At 46.1% G+C, this 24,404-nt stretch overlaps 1 pseudogene; it reads left to right on the top strand.

The window, feature by feature from the left end:
- The first annotated feature begins 17,334 nt into the window (after nt 1-17,334).
- LOC115944071 (U4 spliceosomal RNA) lies at nt 17,335-17,417 on the top strand (annotated as a pseudogene).
- Nucleotides 17,418-24,404: the final 6,987 nt, after the last annotated feature.

The following is a 24,404-nucleotide window of genomic DNA, read 5'->3' as shown; positions in this document are numbered from 1 at the left end:
CGGACTTCATCCCCGTAACAATCTTAAGTGCTGAGAGCTGTTACCGTCTTCCTGGTCCCCAGTTCACAGGCGGGAAGCGAGAAGCCCAGGGCTTGTGGGAGCTCACACAGCCACCGCCGAGAGAGGATCGAACCAAGGCCACCCCTGGGCCGAGACTCTCCAGGAAGAAGGGGTCCTCAGCCTATTAGTGGCTGAGGAAGTAGGTGCTGAGGATCCTTGCGGTTTAGCGTAGGACATGACGAGAAAATCGTACATTTGCCAACCAGGCAATTACCAAGTGTCTGCCAAGAAAGGACTGAGCGTCCGTCACAGCAGTTCACCAGCTCCTTGGCTGCTCTGGACGCTGCCGGGAGTCACAGGCACGTGAAACAAGACCCCTGATCTCAGAGCTTCCAACTCTCGGTAGGAAGACAGAACCGGCACCAGTGACCCACGGAATTAACACGTCAGGAGCAAGGCAGCAGGAATGTTGGACACATCCCGACAAACAAAGCACAGTGTCCGCTTGGCCGGGACATGGCGAGGTCGGAAGCGGACCGGTGCGGCAGGCCGACGAGGCAAGATTGGGTCCGGGTGTGCGGATCCGGGCGGGAGACGCGGCGGGCACAGCCCCGGGCCCGGGGCCTCCTCTGCTGGAGAGCACAGGGGCGCGCAGGGAGGGTTTCTTAGAGCCAGTGCTGTGGCCTAAAGCCAGAAGAGCAGCTGGACCAAACTGAAGTTAACTTTGGAACGTGGCCCTTCCAGTCCAGAGGCAGGAAAATCCTGAAGTTTTGGGGGGCTTATGTAGTCCCCTTTTTTTGAAAGGCATCATGGCATGATAGGCGCTGGACTAAGGGGGCAAAATACCCCTTATGGTAGCCAGAGCTTCAGGACTTATTAATCATGGGATGTTGGGCACTTCATTTGGCTTCACCAAGCCTCAGTTTCTTCATCTGACAAATGGGGAGGATAACGTGAACCACCTACCTGCTCACAGGACTTCGTGAGGACCGTATGGGCTAATGCTTGTGAAAATACATCATAATTCTGAAGTTGGATACAGCTTCTAGGGCAGGGTATTCTCGTTGTAACCAGCATGAATTTGTCCACAAACTTAAGGGTTTGAGCACGGGATGTCTCCTATTATTTGCAAATTCAGTTAAGATGGATTCAGGACCCCATGTGCCAGATGAATAGGAAATCCAGCATCAAACTGCCTGGTTCATGATGTCCCTCAGGGTGGTCTGAGAACATTGTGGGCCTCACACTGTCCAAACGCCGGATCCCAGCTCGCTGGCGCCTCCTCCTGGCACTGCTGCGATGCTACTTGCCGCCTCCCGGTGTCGGGAGGAGCACCAGTCCTCCATGGCCTGCGACCGACTGGCGCTGTTGGCCTCCCTGCTGTGACATTTCCTGGGCCCAGCGTGGCATGTTGTGCTTCCTCGGTGATTTGCTCACCCCAGGGTGCTCGGCTCACGGCACACGGGCTTCCATAGGTCACAGTGCTTAGTGTCCAGTCCCATCAGCCACACACGTTGGGCCCCTCTGGTGCCCTGATGCCCCAGGCTGGCCCAGGTGTCCATGCTTTGTGACGCTCACAGCTGTCCCCCTTTCTCTAGTCTTGGGGATGGCGACGGTGCCAAAGGGCTCCTCCCATGTCCTCAAAGACAAGAGAAGGGCCATAGCTTCTCTCGAGACTTTTAGATTGCCTTCTGCATTCTCCCCCACTGTACCGGGCACTTTGTCTCCTTCGACCCTTAAACACATGAGACTGACTTCTCCATTTTCTGGATACCAGCAGTTCGTTTCCTCCAATAAGACTTAGCCTTTCAAAACACAGTAAACTTATTTATATCCTAGATCCTCCCCCCTTCCCTCTTTTGACAATCCTCTTCCCTAAGGTGGCTAAGGTGACTAGCTGGCTGAGTCCAAAACCCAAGTTTATTCTCTGACAGAACACTGTGCTCTATGTGTGTCATGTGGGTTTTTCCTTCTAACTCTTTTCTTTCCTCCCTCCTTTGATATTTTCACTGACGTTCTGCGTTCTATGGATTTTTCTGCATCCTTTGTTACTCTAACAAAAGCAGACGGCACTAAGAACCTGGTGTGAATTAGCCTCACTTCTTCAAGACCAGTGACGTTTCAGAATTTGGCTCCAAAGGGAAAAGCAATTTTCCACAAGGCTAGAGCTTAGGCTTTAAGCCTTCATATGGTGTACATTTAAAAAATAGCAGCTTTATTGAGATATAATTCACGCAGCTTATAATTTATCTATTCAAAGAACAATAGTTTTGGGGCGCCTGGGTGGCTCAGTCAGTTAAGCGTCCAACTCTTCACATCAGCTCAGGTCTCGATCTCAGGGTCATGAGTTCAAGCCCACTTCTAAAAAAGTATACATTTCAGAAGCTTTTAATATATTCTGATATGTGAAAGGTTTAGAACATTTGAATCGCCTCAGAAAGAAACCGTGTATCCTCTGGTGAGCATCCTCCCCACCCCCCCATCCTTCCCAGCCCTAAGTTACAATTAATCTTTCAGCCTCGATCGAGGTGTCTATTCTGGACATTTCATATAAATGCAATCACGGAATATGCAGCCCTTGGTGACTGGTTTCTTTCACTCACCATCATGTGTTAAAGGTTCATTCACGTTGTGGCATGCATCAGTACTTCGTTCCTTTTCATGGCTGAATAATATTCCGTGGTACAGATAGAACATGCTCTTCTGTGGATGGATACCTGCATTGTTTCTACCTTCTGGCTATTCCGAATACTGCTGCTGTGACCATGTGTGTACGAGTTTTTGTGTAGATGATGGTTTTCATCACATGGCATACATTTTAACCCTTTAAATGAAGTGCTCTCTAAAGCAAACTCTGCCCAACCCTCCGTTCCCAGTCAGACTGTGTGAGAAATCCTTTACTGTCTGCTTCACGGCTCCGGGTCTTCCCTGCTCAACAGTGGATACTCTTGCTTTCTCTTTGCTGCCAGGCTGTGAGCGAGTATCTCATAATTCTGGATCATTTCTCTGCCTTTTGCAGTCTTTTCCCAGCTCACTTCCTGTTATTTTCTCTGAAAATGGACAACAAAATTTGTTTTCTCTGAAAGTGGATAACAAAATGTGTCCGAATTATGTCTAAATAACACACTGATAAATATTTAGCTCAATAAATCTTTGTTAAATGAATGCATAAATGGTGTAAAGGAATCAGGGTTCTCTCGGGTCCTTCTTCCATGGACCAAAATGAATGAACATTGTGACAATAATTGCAGGGGCTCTGAGGCCCCTCTTGCCTCTGCCAGGGACAGTTGAATTCCGGGGAGTTCAGGTTGCCAAGAGAGCAGCTTTCAGACAAGCACAGGAGTGCAGTACGCATTGTTCTGCAAGAAGAAGAGGAATCGTAAAAAATTAAAAAGGCGGTTTGGGACCGGGAATAGGAGACTGGCTGGGATTCTATAAACTGGCTGGGAGCCATCGGTATGGCTCTGGGAAGTCGACCACCTCTCTGGGTCTCTGTTTTTTGGTTTTTAGTGAAGCAAGATTGGATTAATGGATAAACTGTTTTTTGCTTTGCAAGGTTCTTCGAAATTCTGATGAAAGAAATGAACTCTCTCTCCTTAGTAATGCACACCTACACCAAAATCTGTGTATGGTTTTCATGGTGTCTCTGTAACCCATCCCCAACCCCCCCTCCCCCCAGTTAAGACCCTAATGTCATGCCCCAGAAGATCACCATGGTCACTTCCCGTTTTAAGTGATGGAAATTTCAGAAATTTTTTTTTAAAGATTTTATTTATTTATTTGAGAGAGAGAGAATGAGAGAGAACACATGAGAGGGGGGAGGGTCAGAGGGAGAAGCAGGCTCCCTGCCGAGCAGGGAGCCCGATGCGGGACTCGATCCCGGGACTCCAGGATCATGACCTGAGCCGAAGGCAGTCGCTTAACCAACTGAGCCACCCAGGTGCCCAAATTTCAGAAATTTTTAATGTCTCATCTAGGAAAAATTTGAAGGGTGTAAAGTCATTCCCAGAGCCATTCAATCGTATGACTTTGGAAAACTACTCAGAAACCCTGTCCTAAATACAGTGTTTTAAGTTTAAAATGTAAAGGATGGTTCCCTACTGGGAGCCCAATTACAATTGTTCGTTCTTTGAGGAAATTTTTACATGATAAAAAGGAATGTGCAGCATATTTTTATATGGTAATTCTATAATCAACTAGTTTACCTATTGTGCCCAAACAACCAAATGACTTCACTTTTAAGGTGTTCTGTTTCAGAACGGAGGCAGCTGAGTGAGAGACTGTGGAAGCGGCTGAGTGCTGCGCAATCCCCCACACAGGCTTCTCTGTTCCTGCCTCTCCCTTCCGTCGTCGTCCCCAAGGCTCTGAACTCAACCTTAAACCCCTGGGGAGCTCCTTTCCGGGTGCAGGGCTCCAGTAGATTCCATGGTGCTCCCCTCCCTGGGGCCCTAGGTGTGGCCTCACGGGTTTGGCAAACCAGTTGTCTTGGTTAAGCCAATCACGTTTGACCAATGGCACCCCTCGAGCGGCCTTGACCTCAACTCACAATGAATGACACCTTCAGCTTTGGGGACAGAGCTGTCATTTCCCAAGGAGAACCTGGAGAATCTGACTGACTCAAGGCAGAGTAGAGAAGGGAAATAGTTAAATCTAGCACTTTTGCTTCTGAATTCCAACCAGCAAATGGAAGGCCCAGCTCCTCTTCCAGACCATGGCACTGAAGACGAGGAAGAGAAGTCAGTTGCCTGTGACTGGAGCAGTTCCTCAGTAACAGGCATCACTCAGGACGATGTTAGAATGGAATAATGTGGAATTCAGTAGAAATGTACATTACATCCAGTGGGAGCCAGATGACTTCATCACAGCTAATGTTATTACAATGAATATAAAAGGAATTAATGATTCACCATTTAGTTACTTTCCTCCCTGCCCCCAACACCTTTTCTTCAGCTTTAACAAACTGGTCCGGAGCCAAGTGTGACATGAGTTTAGTAATGACTTTAAGCACCATTTACGCCACTATCATGGCAATTTAAATTGTCACTTTCTATTAAAAGGTCTACCTCAGAATGGTTTTAAGTGAAAGCGTTCCACACTGACAGTGCAATTAAACAAGAAAAAAAAACCCTTTCTTGGGATGTCAGTGCAAACGCATTTTAAATAGTGGTTCAGCAATGCCTTGCTAATTTAAACTACAGTATTGCTTTCTATTAAAGAATAGAAACTGATTTAGGCTTTTTTCCCCTCCCTGTACTGTGTGACAGTTTGAATTGGCATCGTGTCCCAGGCAAAGCCCTGATGTGCCAGTGGGGTCCCTGAACCTAAAGTGTACCCCTCCCAAGGCAGGCATTAAATAGAAATAATTTACCCATGTGGTGGAGGAAGCATCACCTTTCCCAGCATCGGCTTTTAAAATTGCCCTTTTCTGATCCACTGTGCCTTTTTCAAACTGTGGTCCACTTGCTTATCAGGGACGGAAGTGTTCAGTTCTGGGGCCCGGGAGGGGGGTGACGCACGGGACTGCTTGATCAAGATGACAACTTCCTGCTTCGAAAATGGATGATCAACTCTGGAGAAAATTTAGTGTGGAAAATAATTCCGAGTAGAGGTGTGTGAGTCTTTCTCTCTCTTTCAGATTTCTGAGTTTAGATCTCGAGGTGGTTTATGCATTTCCCCAACCTCTTCTTCAATTCAGCTGAGGAAAGACAATTCAGGCACTTTGGTCTTTGAATACGTTTTAACACATAAACGCTAACGGAGCACAAATGTTGAACGTGCCAGTACAAAATAACATGTTTTCCCCACCTCATTTGTCTCCTGGACTCCCGTAGCCCCAATAGTCCATAATTCCCCAGCATTTGGCTTAGATAGATTCCAGCTATCAGAGAGAATAACACAATTACATTCTTAGGTGTTGGTGCCTTAAATTAGAAGTTGAAGAATATTTGAACAGCAGGAATGGCTGGCATTTTATTTTAATGGTCTTGAAGCGTTTCCAGCCTCTCTGAGAGTACCTTATGTCATGAGTAATAGGCTTGCTCTGAAGCACATTAGCCTGAGCAGAAGTAAACGAGGCACAACATTTAAGTTGCTTCTGTTACATTCTCAACTGATAGAGTTATTGCTCTGAAGGACACCGAGATAGCATCTTGAGAAAAGTGTCCTGATGATGGTTATAGAGATGCAATTTTTTATGTCTACACAATTATATTTCTAACTTCACCACATTCCACACTTGACTGCCATGGAAAAGATGATCGATGTAAACCCAGTCCTTACGAGAATAATACATAAGCTACTGGGATCGAAACTCATTTTTATTTTACAAATTAGGCAAACTTTCTTTCAGTTCAATTTTCTTCCTGTTAATGTAACAGACATTTGTATTTCACCTTGGGGTGACTGGAAACAGAAGAAATGGCCTGCTGATTTGGGGACTCAGGGGAGGCAGGAAAGAGTCACCTCAAAAAGCGGTATTACTTAGTGAAAGGTGGAGGTTTTTGAAGAAGGGACAGATGAAGAGAGAGCCGGAGAAACTTGCTTTGGAATAATAGGCATAGAGAAAGCAGAGAAATCTTTAAAGACCCACAGGGGGACATAGGGATGATGTATTCTCAAGGAGGGGTTCTGGAGGCAGTTGCAGTTACAAATCTTAGTTGGGCTAGTTCTTTCTCCTTCACTCACCACACACACTGTCAACAACCGGATTCAAAGATCCCTGAGAGCAGGTTCTGGGTCTTACTCGTCTTTGTATGGCCGACAGCCCCTAGCCCTGGGCCAGGAATGGGGCAGCCTGCAACATCCAAATAGTGGCACTCAGTCGGTCGCCTTCTCTCTCTGTGTAAAAGGAGACTCTGCCCCCTCCTGTCTGGACGATGAAAGCGAGTTGGGATATTTAGGTGCTATGGGATATAGAAATAGATCTTTCAAATTTTAGTATCATTTTGTGACATTGCAGGCATCATTTCATGAAAATTTTCACAACAGAGCCTTGAATGGCTTGCCAAAGGTGACCTGGAAAGAGAAGGCTTCTGTGTAAATGCAGGTTTGAGAAGAGGAGGGAAGAGAAAACAGTGGGGTTACTCCTGTCAATGAGGACCAAGGGCTGCAAACTGAGCTAAGACACAGATTAAGAAACGCATTCCATTCCTAATAGGGAGCCTCCCAGCTGCGGAGCCCAGAGCGCGGAATTAGAGGCCAGTGGATGTCAGTTCTCACCAGTCCGCTTGGCCAGCTAACTCTCCTCCTCCCACAAGAGTCTCATGTTCTCCCTCCCTAACCCCAGATTCCTCTAAGCTTTCCAGCAGCATTCATAGGATGACACGGATAGGTTCTTTCAGGACCCTGGAAATGTCGTTTATTGAAGGTAGAGGTCCAAACTTACTTACAATGGCAGAATTTCATTTGCTCACTTTCTTAGCGCCACGATCACCACAGTCAGTTTGAGAACATTTTTGTCCTTCCCCGAAAGGAACCCCATACTCTGTGGCAGTCACTCCCCAATCCCCCCTCCTCCAGCCCCAAGCAATCACTAATCTACTTTCTGCCTCTACAGATTTGCCTATTGGGGATATGGCGTGTAAATGGAATGATACAGTATGTGACCTTTTATGTCTGGCTTCTCTCACTTAGCATTGTTTTCAAGATTCATCCACATTGTAGCATGTATCAGTACTTCATTCCTTTTCATTGTTGAAGAATATTCCATTATATGGATATACCACATTTTGTTTATTCATTCATCATATAATGAATGTTATGTTTGGGTTGAATTGAGCCCCCCTCCCCCAGCTGCATCCCCCAGTGACACATTGAAGTCCTAACCCCCAGTACCACAGAATGTGACCTGATGTGGAAACAGGGTCATGGCAGATATAATTAGTTAACATGAGGTCATACTGGAGTAGGGTGGGCCCTTAATCCAATATGGCTGGTGTCCTTATAAGAAGAGGAGAAGAGACGCAGAGGCATGCCAGGAGAGTTCCACGTGAGTGCAGAGGCAGAAGTGCAGTGATCCGGTGGGAAGCCAAGGAACACCAAGCCCCCATCAGAAACTGGAAGAGGCAAGGAAGGATTCTCCCCTAGGGCCCTGGAAGGGAGCCTGGCCCTGCCAACACCCTGATTTCAGAATTTTAGCCTCCAGACCCATGAGAGAATAAACCCCTTTGTTTTAAGCCACACAGTTTGTGGTCCTTTGTTACGGAAGCCCAAGGAAACTGATGCAATGACCATTTGGGTTGCTTCCGTTCGAGATTCGGTTTTAATATTGTGTACGTAGTGTGAACGCAAGAATGCTCTGAGCCCATTCGAGTTCATTGTCTAAGCTAACCCACAAAACAAGCATGTGAGGCAGGTCTAAACCTTCCCATTTTTTCCATCAAAAACGTGAGGCTCAGAGAAGATGGTATGGGACCGAGCCAGGATTTAAATCCAGGCTTTCTGATTCTAGTTTCAGCGCTCAATAAACCAGAATGTCAAGCAAGTTATTCAGAGCAGGAAGTGCAGTTAGCTACGCCAAAGAGTACATCTCTCCCTAAGAAAGATAGCATAGCAGTGACGAAAGCTAGCATTTCCGGAGTGTTTATGAAGTGCCAGGCATTGTGTTAAGTACTTTTCTCACATGAGACAGACACTGTTAGTTGCCTACACAGGATGTTCTTCCTTATCAAAAGAAACCTCTTTTGTGGTACTTGTGATCAAGTACCACAATTCTAGGCAATATAGTTTATGTAGAAGTTGCTGTGGGTCTCCAGTGTGGCAGAGATAGCTCTACCCGCGGAGGTCCATGCTCCCCTTCCATGGCTCCCCTTCGAGACGTTGCTGGGAAGAACTGTTCATTGAGGGACTATATTTTCTGGCTCCCTTTATATTTATGAGGACCCATGCAACTGAAATCTGACCAATAAAATGTGAACAAAAATCTAGTACCTCAATTCTAGACCTGATCCATTCTACACACTTCCCCACACTATCTTCCCTTGTCTGCCGGCAGAATATTCATGCCTCGTTTGACCCTGGAAGCCACATATTCTAAAAGGGCTCTTGCACGACTGCACTGAGCAAAACTGCATCCTATCCTTTTCCTCTAGCCCCTACCCTCCGTTATCAACTGACCTTGGCAGGAGTGAGAAGTAAACTTCGATTGTGTTAATCCACTGATGAGTGGGCTTTTTTTTTATCACAGCACTTAGGCTGCGCTGACTTAAACATCTGGGAAAGTTTTTGCTCTCTTGATTCAATCACTACCCCTTCCTCCTTTTTGCTGTTAAGAACATGGGCGTGATGGCTGAGGCCACAGCAGCCATCTTGGGATCATGAGAGAAAGATCACAGGAACTGCAAAGACCTCACTTCGGAAATCTGTGACCCCTTTACCCAAGGCCGGCAACTACCTACCCCGGGCCTCCTAATGAGTGAGAAAAATGAATCGCCTGGTCTGCTGAAGCTACTATTTATTTATTTTTATCTTAATTCCAGTATAGATAACACATTGTGCTCTCTTAGTTTCAGGTGTGTGATATAGTGATGCTGAGGCTACTATGTAGTCAGGGATTCTGTTGTTTGTATTCCAGTACAATCCCTAACTGATACAATCCATTCATGCAAGTAAACCTTACCCAGCTCTTCAGAGGCAAGTGCTGTTACTATTCTCATTTTACGATAAGAAATTAGGGGCACCTGGATGGCTCAGTCGGTTAAGCATTTGCCTTCGGCTCAGGTCATGACCTCAGGGTCCTGGGATCCAGTCCCGAGTTGGGCTCCCTGTTTGGCGGGGAGCCTGCTTCTCCCTCTCCCTCTGCCCCTCCCTCTGTTCATGCCCTCTCTCTCTCTCTCAAATAAATAAATAAATAAACAAAAATCTTTAAAAAAAGAAATTAAATATTTTGTTGAAGATCACACAACTAGTTAAGCAGCAGAAACCAGGGTATGAATCCTTTGGCCACAAAGCCAGAATATTAACCAATATACCATATGGCCTTTAAGGAAGACTTTTCCTAAATATGTCGCTTGTTCTATCTTGTGTGACATTGTTCCATAAAAACTTAAAATCCTACACCCAAAATTCAACCACTTATTTTTTATTCAAATATATTGATGGGTCTGTTTCTATAGATTCACATGTCACTTTTGGAAGACAGTGCTTCATAAAAGTGAGCATAAGGACCAAGAAACAGGTTGCTTCCTCAATGCAATATTTAATCAGAAATATATTATCATTTGAACTTGCCATATGAGCAATAAGATAAGACTGATCACATAACAAAAGAATCTCTTAGTGGCTGAGTCATTAGCTTTGAACAAATGATTCAAAGGCAACAACTGAAAATAATCCATCAAGCTTTCATACTTAATATGCACTTACTCTTTTCTTAATCTGATTCTGCTCTTAGAAATAATTTGTCATGCTTTGATGCTTAAAATACTCTTTTCTTGATCTCAATCTCCTCTTTCTGTGGCATAAAAGTGCTTCTCTTCTTCTCTTCCTTCTCTCCCATACTATGCCCCTCGAAGGCCTGGAGGCTTCCAGGAATTAAAGAATCAGCCCAAAGCCTGGATGCTCCAGAGGTAAACTAGTGGTAAGGAGCAAGGAGAAAGACAGCAAGGAGGAGCTAAGGATGAGCATGACTCAGTAGATAACTTGAGGTGTCTCCCTCGCCAAAAAGCCAGTGATCCCCCTTGTCACCAGGAGTTGTCCCTTTAAACTCCCTCGCCCTTGGGGCATGTCAAGGTGATACCCCTTGGAGGGAGTGTTTGTGCGGGTATTCCTAACTCACCGGCTACAAGCAATTGTCCAGGGTTGAGCGCCTAACCCAGGCCTAGGGCAATCAGAATCTCTCTCTCAGGAAATGTGGAAGTTCAATTCTGAGAGACTCAAGCTCCATGTGGGTTCTAGGACAGCAGAGATGTAAATGCTCAGAAACGATGAGTGGCAGGTGTGCAGAAAGTGGATCTGCAGAGAAAGAAGAAAGAAATAGTTGTGCAGAGAAAAGCAGGAGGGAAGGAGGGAGGAAAAGAGAGAGAGAGAAGAAAGAGAAAGAAGAAAGAGAAATGTCCCCAGCTTTCCAGGGATTTCGGTTTCCTGATTTTAGTCCCTTTCTGCCTCCAGTGCTTAGGTTCCATAAGGCAGGTCAGAAGCCCTCTTGTGGATTCTCGTTTTGGTTAAGTTAGCTTAAGTTGGTTTCTGTACTTGTAACCAGAGCCCTCATTGGTGCACATTACGAGAATGACTTGAGTGATAATTGTTTCAGCAATAGCCGATGGTCAGAGCGGATGCTCGGATGTGTTACCTAAAGCTGACATTCCTTTTCTCAAAAGCTGCAATCAACCCTTAATCATGCAGAGATACATTGCCTCTGATATGTATTACCCAGTCGCTTCCTCTGCTCCTCTTTCCAGTCGTTCGTTTGATGATTCCACAAATACCTGAAGTGTTCCTAGTGTGTGCCAGGTCCCCTATTAGGGGCTGGGAACACACCGGTGAATCAGAGAAAGTGCTTTTTGTCATGGAGCTTCAATTCTAGTGGGGGAAGAGAGAAGACAAACAAACGGGTAAATAATTACGAGAAAGGAAATACACAGATGCTATGACAGAGATAAAATCGTCAGGGAAGGCCTTTCTGAAGAGGGAGACTTAGAGGGTGACTGACAGGTTAAGGGAGCCAGCCAGTGGAGGCACAGGAGAAAGCCCAGAGCAGGGCAGAACCTGTCATGCTCCAGGAATGGTAGCAACCAGTGTAACTGGATCCTGATGAGGAGAAGGAGAGGGACACAGCTCACGGCTGGGATACAGTAGCTGCAGCCTGGTCCCATGGTGATGGTGAGGAGTTTGGATTTTACTCCACTTGAAATGAGCAGCTACTGAAAGGCTTTCAGCAGAAAAGTAGCTTATAAACCACCATATGAAAACATTACTCTGGCTGCTGGGTGTGGAATGGCTTGAACGGGTGAAAGCAGAGAGGGAGGCTAAAGCAGTTGGGAGGCGATGCAGCATGGAGCTGGGACTGTGATCCTGGCTTAGAGGGGGCAGGTAGCTGTGGGCGTGGCGAGAAGGCGGTGGGCGTGGCGAGAACGCAGTGACGTGGGCGTGGTGAGAAGCTGGTGAATGTGAGTTCTGTCCCCGACGCTGAGTTGATTAAACGTGAGGGCGAGTGCAAGGGATTAGATGTGAGGGATGATGGGAAGCAAAGAATCAAGGTTGCGTTCAAGTTACTGGTTTAGTAAGAGTGGATTTGAGGGGCCATTTCCTGAAATGGAGGACACTGGACAAGGACGAGTCTGGAAAACTGGGTTATTAAGAGTTGTTGTTGTTGTTGTTGTTGTTGTTTGCAAGGGCTCACATTTTGGTGTTTTCCCCCTGCTGAGGTTGAGGAGGGAAAGAGAATCATACTCACTCAAACAGGGGATAATGTATGTGTTCCAGAAGCCAGTCCACCAGGGCAGTCTGAACTGCCTGGGGGGTTTTCAGTCACTAAAACATGGTGTGGACTGAAAATTAGGTTTGCATCTCCGGGTGGGGGATGCGGAGGCGGGGGGCAGAGAGAGAGACACACACACAGACACACGAAGTCACACAGAAGTGAATGTGAGGCTTGCCAAAGATTATTTGTCATGGACTAAGTTATCTCTGATAGAATAACAAATTCTATTTAAAAGACAGGCAAGTATAAAAAAAAAAATGAAATCTTACCATTTGCAAAGAGGTGGCTGGAACTAGAGGGTATTATGCTAAGCAAAATATGTCAATCAGAGAAAGACAATTAAATGATTTCACTCTTATGTGGAATTTAAGAAACTAAACAGAGGATCATAGGGGAAGGGAAGGAAAAATAAGACGAAATCAGAGAAGGAGACAAACCATAAGAGACTCTTTTTTTTAAAGATTTTATTTATTTGTTTGAGAGAGCGAGAGAGAGCACGAGCAGGGGGGAGCGGCAGGCAGAGGGAGAAGCAGGCTCCCCGCTGAGCGGGGAGCCCGATGCTGGACTCCATCCCAGGACCCTGGGACCATGACCCGAGCCGAAGGCAGATGGTTTAACCTACTGAGCCACCCAGGCGCCCAAACCCTAAGAGACTCTTAACTCCAGGAAACAAACTGAGGGTCCCTGGAAGGGAGGTGGGGGGGGGATGGGGTAACTGGGTGACGGGCATTAAGGAGGGCACGTGAAGTGATGAGCACTGGGTGTTCTATGCAACGAATCACTGAACTTTACCTCTGAAACTAGTAATAATAATAAATAAAGCAAAAACACCACAGGCAAGTGTAAAACCAGTTGACTTACTGCAGTGTGCACGGTTGCAGTGTGTGTGCCTGATACACAACATACAGGTTTCAAAGTTTGCTTGCAGTTGTGATTTTCAGAAAGCAGCGGCTCTAATCCTGGCTGCACACGAGAATCTTCTGGAGATAAGTTTAAAAAGACCAATGTCCAAGGTTCACTCAAGACCAGTGATTCAGAATCTTTGGGGGTAGGGAACAGTTACCAGTATACAGTTTAAAACTCTTCTCAGGTTATTTCAAGGTATAGCTCTGGTGTGAAAACCATTGGTAAAACACAATTTAAACATGGCTCATGACATTTAAAAAATGGCCGTAAGCTGTTAGCCTTCAAGCAATGATTCTAAACTAAGCAATATCTTGCACCCAGATAAGGCACAAATCGTCTTGATTTTTCTGAGTGCTTGTTCATACCATGTGGTATTGTGTCCATCATTCCGCCGCAGCTTTTCAGAAGGAAATCTCCCTAAAGTAAAACAACCAGCCAATTTGTGTCCAGACTACCAGTTGATTTATGACTTCGTGTATTACTTCTCAGCTGATTGATTCTACTAGAGATGGAGCCATCACTAACCATGAAAAATGTACAAACTTTCCTCACGACTTTGTCAAATGGAAGCTTCTGGTCGCCCTGAGTTTGGACCGCTCAGAGGCTTGCAGAGCAAGCTGTTTTCGTGGTCGAGTGTTTCAACAGCTTGGTTGAGGTCAGAGCCACATTCCTGGGAACTTTCCCCTGCTGAACTATGAAATTTCCTGATTAAGGACATGAGAGGAAATAAGGCATTAACTAGCACCTACGCACAGCACACCAGCTCGGGGAGTTCTTTTTTTCTTTCTTCAGGAGAATTAAAAACAGAAGATGCTGCTGTTACAATTCTCTGAAATAAGATTACAAAAGCAAGGATGAACATTTAACAGCTGTTTTGGAACAGATTCTGGGAATAAACAAAAAGCTGCCTATGGTTTCGCCACAGTTAAAAAGCACAGATACGCTGTGATTCATACCGTCTATAGCTCGGAAGCTGAGCCAAAGAAATGATGCCAAGAAAAGACAATGACAAAGGGAGAGGCTTAATCATCATGACAGTTGCAATTATAATTAAATGTAAACTTGAGAAGAGGATTGCTTCACTCTGGCAAGAAGGCCAAGGTTTGGGGGAAGTCTACAGCAAGTGGACCAAAGGCTGTTGTTACATTTCTCTCCCTACTCAAAGAACTTCCAACTTTTACTTGTTATTAATATTTATAAAGTACAAGAAAATAAAATAATATTATTTTAATAGCTGGTATGAGATTTCCTCTTAGAAGGTTCCAGGTCCTCCCTCCCTCCTCCTCCCCACTCTCTTTTATTTTCTGCCTACTTGCCTTCCTTAAATTTAAAAAAATCAGCCTGTTTAGAGTAGAAGCTGAGATGTCAGGGGGAGGAAGTGTGAGCAAAACTTTCTGGATGAGACAGGAAAGGAGTTTGTGTTTTGAACCAGAGAGGGAAAGGACAGAGCAAAGTAGAACGAGGGGAAAGTAAAATGAGCAAGCTGGCCAAAGACTGGGGGTGCGCTGTGTAACCCCCAAACCTCGAGCGAAGTTCCAAACACCCAAACCGCTTGTGTCGGGGAGGTGGTTGGGGATCTCACACAGCTTCTGGCAAAGCATCTGACCTTTGGCAAGGAAAGGAGTCAAGAACTCACACAGGAACAACAAGTCAGAACCGTGAAGGAGGGAGTTGAGGATTTCCAGGACTCAGGGGGAGGGCTGGGGACTCTCATTGTGAAACTTGGGGTTTTGGCCAAGTTTACCTTCATCTCCCAAGGCCAGCCAGGCTTCATCTGGGATATATTTGCAAGAATTGGGAGTTTTTCATTTAAGCTATGTGGCTATGAAGCCACGTGTGGTTTTTCAGTGAGTTCTCTGCACTGTATTTTAAAAGTCATACCTGGAAAGATTATCGAGTTTCTGTGGGGTGCGTGAATCCCTGATGCACACCTCCCAACTCTGACCGCATTAGGTGGCCATCCAACAGGTGAGACAATATCCATCGTCTGACCACCCACCAGGCCACCTACCTGTGAACTCTATAAGCTTTCTGTGTTTAAGGCACAATGCTAGACACTTGGGTGGGTGTAAACAAATATGCACAAGACATAGATCCTGATCTTGAGGAGCTTAGTGTAGTAATGACAACTGTAGGGGGTTGAATTGTGCCTCCTGCTGCATTAGGATGGATCCTAAATCCAGGGACCGTGTCTATAAGGGACAGAAAAGGAGAAGACATAGAGAAAAGACGGCTACGTGAAGATGGAGGTGGAGAGAGACTGAACTCCTGCGGCTCCAAGCCAAGGAGTGCCGAGTGCCAAGTGCGGTCGGCGGCCACCAGAGGCTGAGACAGCAGCAGGGAACGGATTCTCCCTCCGAGACTTTAGGGGGAGCCAGCCCTGCCCACATCTTGATTTGGGACTTCTGGACTCCAGAACTACAAGAGAATACATTGCTGTTGTTTTAAGCCACTCGGGTTGTGGTTATTTGTTACAGCATCCCCAGGAAACGAATACAGCCACGCGTACTGAAATAGCTAGGTGCCACGATGGACAGAACAAGGGAAAACAGCAGGTGTTGATGAGGATGCAGAGAAGTTGGAACCCTCCTGCACCGTGGGTGGGCATGCACACTGGTGCGGCCACTGTGGAGAGCAGTATGGAGGGTCCTCAAATATTGAAAGTAAATCTACCCTATGATCCAGCAATCCCACTTCCGGGTTCCTCTCCAAAAGAATTCAAAGCAGGATCTTGAAGTGCTGTTTGCACACCCATTGTTCGTCACAACATTATTCACAGCAGCAAAGAGGGGGAAACCATCCACTCAAATGTCCATGGACAGATGAATGGATAAAGAAAATGTGACCTATACATATAATGGGATATGAAAATTAATTAAAAAGAAGGAAATTCAGTCACATAGTACAACATGGATGAGCCTAGAGGACATTATACTACGCGAAAGAAGCCAGTTGCAGGGGGACAAATACGGGACGATTCCACTTACATGAAGTATCTGAAGTGGTCAAAATCATAGAAACAGAAAGGAAAAAGGTGGTTACCAGGGGTGGGAAGAATTGGTGGTTAATGTCTATAAAGTTTCAGTATTGCAGGATGAAAAAGTTCTAGAGATCTATTGCACAATGATGTGAATACACTTAACACTACTGAACTGCACTCTTAAAATGGTTATGATGGCAGATTTAATGCTTTTTTGTTTTTTTTTTTTTTTAAAGATTTTATTTATTTGACAGAGAGAGCACAAGGAGAGGGAGAGAGAGGGAGAAGCAGGTTCCCTGCTGAGCAAGGAGCCCGATGCGGGACTCGATCCCAGGACCCTGGGATCATGACCCGAGCCGAAGGCAGCCGCTTAACCGACCGAGCCACCCAGGCGTCCCGGCAGATTTAATGTTAAGCGTTTTTTTACCACAATAAAAAATATAGCTGACGACCAGGCAGAAAGGGGGAAATGCCACAATTCGAGTATAGTAAGGTGCTTTGAAAATTTGGATGGAAAGGTGTTGGCCTAAGGGTGTGGGAGTGCAGGAGAGGAAGCAGCTCAGAAAAGGTTTTATGGCATGGCAGCAATTGTGATGGATCTTCAGGGATGAAAATACGATTTTGACATTCAGAGATGGTGGCAGATGCGGACTAGAGAAAAGCGCCTCCATGCACATGGCCCAGCTGAGTACAAGAGACAAGTGACGTGCCTCCGTGCGGAGCAGAAAAAGATGCTGCTTTCTCCTGAGGGCCTGACGCGGCAAGCACAGTGTGAGCAGGTTTCAGCCAGGGATCCCTTTGCCTTTCACATTCTGCAGAATAGAATTAGCTGTCGTAGGTCCACACACCGAGATAAGAAGCTCAATTTGGGAGAGAAGATGATGAGCTCCGTTTGGGGCACAGTGAGCAGGACATCCAGGTGGAAATAGGAAGCGGGAAGCGGAAAATGTAGGACCGGTGTTTGGAGGGAAGTTTAGGATTAGAAGTGTAGACTGGGGAGTCACTTCCGTCGTGTTAAAACTTTACTGTAAGCTTTGCGCAGTGGCAGCATCGTAGCCAATGAGGTTTATCCGAGGCGCGATTATTGCTAACTGAAAACTTTACTGTAAAAATTGGTCATATGGTACCAGTTAATTCCCCATCTCTTTCCTATAGAACGCTGCTGTGGCCACCAAGGAGGCAGACAGCGCCCTCTGGTGGAAATATGAAAACACTCCTGATCGATACCACCCACCGTCACTAAATTATTTTGAGCAAATACAATTCAAGATCATTCTGTTTGAGCAGGTATCGCCTTGCTTCCTGGAGTCCCGCATGGGTCTGTTTGGCCCTGGCGGTGCCAGATACTGGGGCTTCCTTCTCCTCCCTGAAACTGTATTCCTGCTGAGTGTCTGGGTCCAGCAAGAAATCACTGTTCACACTATTTCACACTGAGGTGCTGAGAGTGGCTGGACCAAGCAGAAATCCCCCAAAGCCCTGTTACTCTGCCCCTCACAGCCTAGAGACCAGCCAAGCTTGGGGAGGCATTGTCCTAGCTTTTTTTTTTTTTTTTTTTTTTAAGATTTTATTTATTTATTTGACAGAGAGAGAAAGCACAAGTAGGCAGAGCGGCAGGCGGAGGCAGAGGGAGAAGCAGGCTCCCGGCTGAGCAGGGAGCCTGATGCGGGGGCTCGATCCCAGGACTCTGGGATCACGACTGGAGCCGAAGGCAGCTGCTTAACCGACTGAGCCACCCAGGCGCCCCTGTCCTAGCTTTTTTCCCCTGGGGTCTCATCTGCTCCCTTGAAGGCAGATCCCCTCCCAAGAAGGAGTGAGAAGAGGGGGAGAGAATCCACTTACAGGACAAGGGAGAGAACTTCCACCACTCCACTCCCTGGCTAAATGTTCCCTCAAATTCTACTCCCCCGGGGAAAGAGGGTGAGTGAGGGAGTTCATTGTATCCCTTTGCCCTGAAGCCCGCCAGAGACCCTCCCTGACACTGAGGGCAGCGGGTAAGGGCCGAGGCCCTAAACACTGGTGCAAACTGCTGTACATTTAATCGCTAGCTACCTCTCCACCAACAATTCTGTGTTAAGTATTATTTTTTTCCCACTTTATAGTTGAGGAGACTGAAGTTCAGAGAGGTTACATAACTTTTCAAAGGTCACACCACTAGTAAGAAATGGACCCAAGCAGAAGTGTGTTTTTAGATTTGAGATATAGTTCATATACCATACGATTTGTAAAATGTGGTGGTTTTTAGTATAGTCACAAAGTTGTGCAACCGGCATCACTATCTCATTCCAAAACCCTTTCCTCACCCTAAAAAGGAATTCTCTACCCCTTAACAGTCCCTCCCCATTCCCCCCTCTGCCCAGCCACCCCCTCCCCCCAACCACCAATCTGCTTTCTGTCTGGATGGATTCAGCTATTCTGGACATTTCATGCCAATGAAATCATGCGATATGTGACTGGCTTCTTTCACTTAGTGTGGTGCCTTCAGGGGCCATCCATGTTGTAGCAGGTGTCAATGCTTCCTTCTTTTTTATGGCTGGATATTCCATTGTATGGATAGACCACATTTTGTTTATCTGTTCACTGGTTGATGGACGTTTGAATCGTGTTCACTTTTGGGCTATTCGGAATAATGCTGCTATGAACATTCATGTACAAATTTTTGTGTGAACACATGCTTTCAGTTCTCTGGGGTATGTACCTAGGAGTGGGACTGCTGGGTCCTACAGGAACTTTATGTTTAACTTTTTGAGGACCTGCCAGATGGTTTTCCAAAGTGGGTGCACCATTTTACAGTCTCACCAGTGATATGTGAGCGTGCCAGTTTCTTCCCATACTCCCAAGCAAAACTGATTTTCAAACTTATTTTCTTCTTCCTTCTCTTTCTTCCTTAAATATATATTTATTGCTTACTATGTAGCAGGCACCGTGCCCAGTTCTGGGAGTTCAAAGGTAAATATGCCACTGTGTCCATACTCTAAAACTCCTCAGGCCGGGGGAGACACAGCATATTTATGCTTGCACAAGGGTCCCTGTCTCATGCACTTTGCATGGTTGTCCCAGCCTCAAGTGTCACTTCTTGCAAAATATAAAGATGAACTGTAAAATTCATGCTAATAATTTAAAATTTTTCTTTATTTAGAATGACATTAAATAGCAAATAACACCATGACATGTTGAGAGAGAAAGAAAGAAAGACATACTGTGGAAGAAAGGAAAAGGCTCTATATTTGAGCGGCTGTAATAGCCCTCATTTGCTGCCTTTCGAACAAGGGGTCTTGCATTTTTGTTTTGCACCGGTCCCCACAAACCCAGGCTCCGTACCCGGCTGGGCTCTATAGCAGGAGGGCTCTACAGAATTACATGGCAAAGGGTATGGATCCGGGGAGGGGTGAAGAATTGGGCCCTTTATATGGAATTTACCACACCCTGCATCTGATAGTCTGGGAAATTTTTTATTTTGTGAAGACAGGGAGTGGAGGCTCTCAAAATGCTCAGATCTTTAAAGTTTCTTCTTGAGAGTGGTAAAGGATGATATTCGGGTTCAGCAGGAACTGTTGACCAAATGTAGATTCAGTTTTACGTTTATAAATGAAATCCAGTTTGGAGCCAATTGCTTATCTCTCAATTTCAAACACAGGAAAGTCTTAGCTGGTCTTGCTCACGGCCGACACCCTTGAGACGTTGTTTTGTTAAAGGAGACCATAAATTACTCTGGTTAGAGACTCGCTTGAGCAGTGGGGTGGACTGGCTAGAGGTGATGGTAGAGAAAATCAGAGAGAATGTCTGACTTCTTCCCCAGCCCATCACATTGATAGTCTCTTCTTTACATAAAACTTCCTTGCTATTGTCTTCTTTGGGGTTCATCATCCAATTTCAATCGTTTTTCTTATAAATGGATTCAGAAATTTGGTGGGAGATGCAGACCCGTGCCCAAGGTCCCTTAGCTAGTAACCAGAAGACCCAAGGCTAGAATCCATATCTCATAGCTTTCCTTTTATTTGGAAAGAGTTGCACTGTATTTTTGTCGACTGTTAATCAGCTTTGCAAATATCATTTTGGGGCAACGTGTTGTTATTACTTTGGTCTTTTCCCCACTTCACTGGGCTATAAGCCTCTGTCTGGCCCCAAAAAGTTTAGTTTGCACAAAAACATTATCATGAATTGTTTAAGACTTTGAAAAAGTTCTTCCTTGGCAATTCTATTAACCATTAGACAAGAAATTAGAGAAACAAATCTGCTGCCTGCTTAATTCAGCCCTTCACAAGCGTTTCACTTAGGAATATGTGTTTCCATCCCAGAAATGATTAGTAGATGGTTAAATTACAAGAGGAGGGAGAATTAACATTTTGAATGAAAGGGTATATAATGAGAGATTTTGAAGTGGAAGAAAATTGCTCGCAAAGAGATAGGATTTTGAATGAGACGAACTGGTCTAGCTCTTTATGTACATTACCAGTTTCAATCATTACATTTTGGGGTCCTTTTCAGTTCTGGCCAGTCTTAACAGGCTGAATGCTTACCCTTCAGTGCAGAGTTTTGCTGGAGTTATACCGCTAAAAATAGAGGCACGGGTATCCCCCGCTTTTCAAAAGTTCATCTTATGACACTTCATTTTTGTGAAAGACCTACATTAGTACCTGTTTTCCCTAACCGAAAGAAGTCTGAAGAGGATTTTTGCTTTTATGGATAAAAGGTGAAAAGTGCAAATAGGGTTCAGCATTTGCGCCGCAGCGAGCCCGAAAGAGGCAGCTCGCACCCCGGGCAGCAGGAGCGGCCCCGCCAAGCTCCTTCCCCGAAACTACACTCAGCAGGTCAGCATCAAGCCGCCAGAGGTTGGAACTGGGTCTGTGAGCTTCCACACTTTATCTCGATTTATTTTGTGCATCCATCAACAAGATGTGTCTTGAGGTATCAGAAAAGCCTAAGAGGTTATTGTTGGAGTCTGAGACTGTTCAAAAAGATTTCCATATAAATCAATGATAATTGCTTCCTCGATTTATACCATTTCGGCTTACAAAAGGTTTCAGAGGAACGCTGGACTTTCTCGGATGGTGGGGGAAATTTTACGTTGTCCAGATAGTTTCCCAAGAAGGTGTGCAGCCAATGTGATGGTATGGGGCAGGCTAGAGCTAATCTGTCTTCCTTCTCTCTTTTATTCCTTTTCTCATTACTGGGCCCAGAGTGCATCTGGTCCGTAGGGACATGCGCTTACTGAGGGCCTTCACCCACAAGTACAAAAGGTTCTGGGGCCTGGCAGAGCCAGGCAGAACTCTGGCTAATTACTCAAAGAAGCTCTAGGAGGCCATGGGCATCCTCTAGGTAAAGCTAGGCAACCTGGTTGGGTGTTAGGTTTCTCAACATATCAATATGAGACAGCCTCTTTGGGACTTGATCCTACTAATGTGGGGACCACAGAAATCTTTGAAAACTCTTAGGGGCAAAATGCTGGAATTTTTTTTTTTTCATTTATCCATTCATCTCCGGCATATCAAGCAAATGTTTCACATCTGCCAGGCAGGGACCCCGATGGGAGCCGCCCAGTCACTTTGGAAGGGGGAGGGGCTCATGGGGGACCCTTGGCCGTGAGGATGGGCTGGTGGGTCAAGACTCCCCTCTTCTGGGCGCCTGGGTGGCTCAGATGGTTGGGCGTCTGCCTTCGGCTCAGGTCATGATCCCAGCGTCCTGGGATCGGGTCCCGCATCGGGCTCCCTGCTCCTTGGGAGCCTGCTTCTCCCTCTGCCTCTCTCTCTCTCTGTCTCTCATGAATAAAAAAAAAAAAAAGACTCCCCTCTTCTGGATCTCAGGTGGACCATTCTGAGGTGGATCTTCTACAGGCCCTCAGGTGGGCCCCGATGCGTGGGAGCCACCCTTGCTGAAAGGGATGACTTTCCACAGTGAATTGCCTGTGTACGTGCTGTCACCAAGGGGTCTGCATTTGGAGGGAACTGAAGCTAAGACTCAGCATTTGCATCTGTTCAGAAAAACCGGAGGAGAGCGAGGGCATAACTGAAATGTGCGTGCCATCCAAAGACATTGGCAGCCCCAGAGCAGAAGCAGCCTGTCCCAAACATGTCCGAGTAGACCCCCAGGGTCTCCTGGTACGTCTGTGAATGACTAAAATTATTCCCTTGGTGATTGATCCTGCTGTTCAAGGGCAGAATGTCTGAACTTGTGTGGACCTGGACTCTAGAGATTAACATCCTGGAGGCTGACCTAGTCTGCCCTTGGCCAAAAGGAGGGACTGAGAGAGTGACAAACAGCCCTGATGGCGACTTGGCCATGATAGTCCCAAGTGAAGCAAAATAGCACTCACGGGAAGTAATGTCCAGGGAAGGTCGCTGTGAGCACTTTGGGAACTAGACAGAGACCAGGAAAATTATTTTTTTTTTTAAGATTTTATTTATTTATTTATTGGAGAGCAAGTGAGAGAGAAACAGCATGAGAGAGGAGAGGGTCAGAGGGAGAAGCAGGCTCCCCGCCGAGCCGGGAACCCGATGTGGGACTCGATCCCAGGACCCTGGGATCATGACCTGAGCCGAAGGCAGTCGCTTAACCAACCGAGCCACCCAGGCGCCCCGAGACCAGGAAAATTATTAACAATCCCCCACTTCTGACTAATGAGACTCACTGCCGCTCCTTTCCCAGTGACAATTCTAGCCCTTTCTTAATTTTCCCACCTCTCGAATAAAAATGAGGTCGCCCAGTTATTGTATTGCTTCTGCCTCTTGACAACATGGAATTCGGAACATGTCCCCACTTCCTTAAACTCTCCTTAGAATCCCTTAACACTTGCCTAAATCCGGCAACAACCCCTCCCCACTCCTTCCTGCAGTGCCCCACGGGTCCCGGACTGGGTTCTTCCGAGGGGCAGCAGGAGACCTGAAGCAACTGGGTCTTGACCACAGGTGCGTTCTTCCTGGTCTTCTGTCAGTAGGCACCTCCTCTGGCCTCTCCGCTCCTTGCCAGCTGATCAGCCTGGGAAGCGATGCTAGGGGAAAGAAAGCAAACGTCACCATTTACAAAGGTCTGCTTTTTTTTCTTCTCCCTCCTCTTTATCTGACATAAATCCCGTCTTTGCCTTTGTCAGATGGAATTTATCTGCTTAGTGGCTTCCTTTGTATGCACGCGCCCCGTGGTAGACCGTTACTGAGATGTGCCGGTAACAGCGCGGTCTCCACTGTGGCTCCGTATAGTCGATACCTTCGGTTCTCAACATACATCTCCTTCCGATGCCCTTCCCCTGGGTCTGCCGACTTGGGCGCCAGCTTTTGCTGAACTCTCCTCTCCTCTTTGCAGCCCACCAGAAAGCAAACAAACAAAAAGAGTCCCCAAACTTCCAAACTCCAAAACGGCATCAAAAAAGCCTCCGACTTGATTTGGCAGCGTGGTTTCTGTCTCACTCAAGCCTCTACCTCAACACTTTGCTTCTTTGCAGACCTAAAGGCTCATTAATGAATGAGCAATGAATACCCAATCATAGAACAGTTAAGTATAGTGCATTGGCCGAGTAGACTATCTTCCAGCTGTTAAAAGAGGCAATTAAGGCAACCTAGAAACAAGGAAAATTATTTATGAAACAATCATTTATGAAATTAAACATAATACAACAAATGGTGAACACTGTGATTACAACGAGGTAGCAATCATTTGTGTGTAGCTCAGGGGCTAAACGGGGTTGCCAGGTGGGATTTATACCAAGTATGACGTGATGCCATGAGCAGTAGGCCTGTCCAGGCTCTATCAAATGAGGGACAGAGGAGCTCAATGGAGAGGATCAGGGGTTGGGACTATGGTGAGGCAAGCGAGACACTTGCACAAAATTTAACAGAGTGCCAGGCAAACACACTTCAGTAATCAAGACAAAAAAAATTTGCGTACTATTTTAAAAAATCAGAATTAAGGCAAAAAAATCCATGGTGAGCACAGTGTCAAAATTTTACCTGTTCTGGTATGGCCCAGAGAGGGAGTGCCTCACTGCCTTACCCTAGTCTCAGCCCTGCTAAGGACAATGACTAGCCATGTAGGGCCACTGGCCCTCTCCCACCTCTAGCACTGAGCTTCACTGAGAATCGGGGCCACTCCTTACTAACCCCCAAAGGAAGG

Source organism: Leptonychotes weddellii, chromosome X (assembly GCF_054177405.1).
Source record: "Leptonychotes weddellii isolate Sample4059 chromosome X, ASM5417740v2, whole genome shotgun sequence".
NCBI classification, from domain to species: domain Eukaryota; kingdom Metazoa; phylum Chordata; class Mammalia; order Carnivora; family Phocidae; genus Leptonychotes; species Leptonychotes weddellii.
This window is presented reverse-complemented; position numbering and strand designations above follow the sequence as displayed.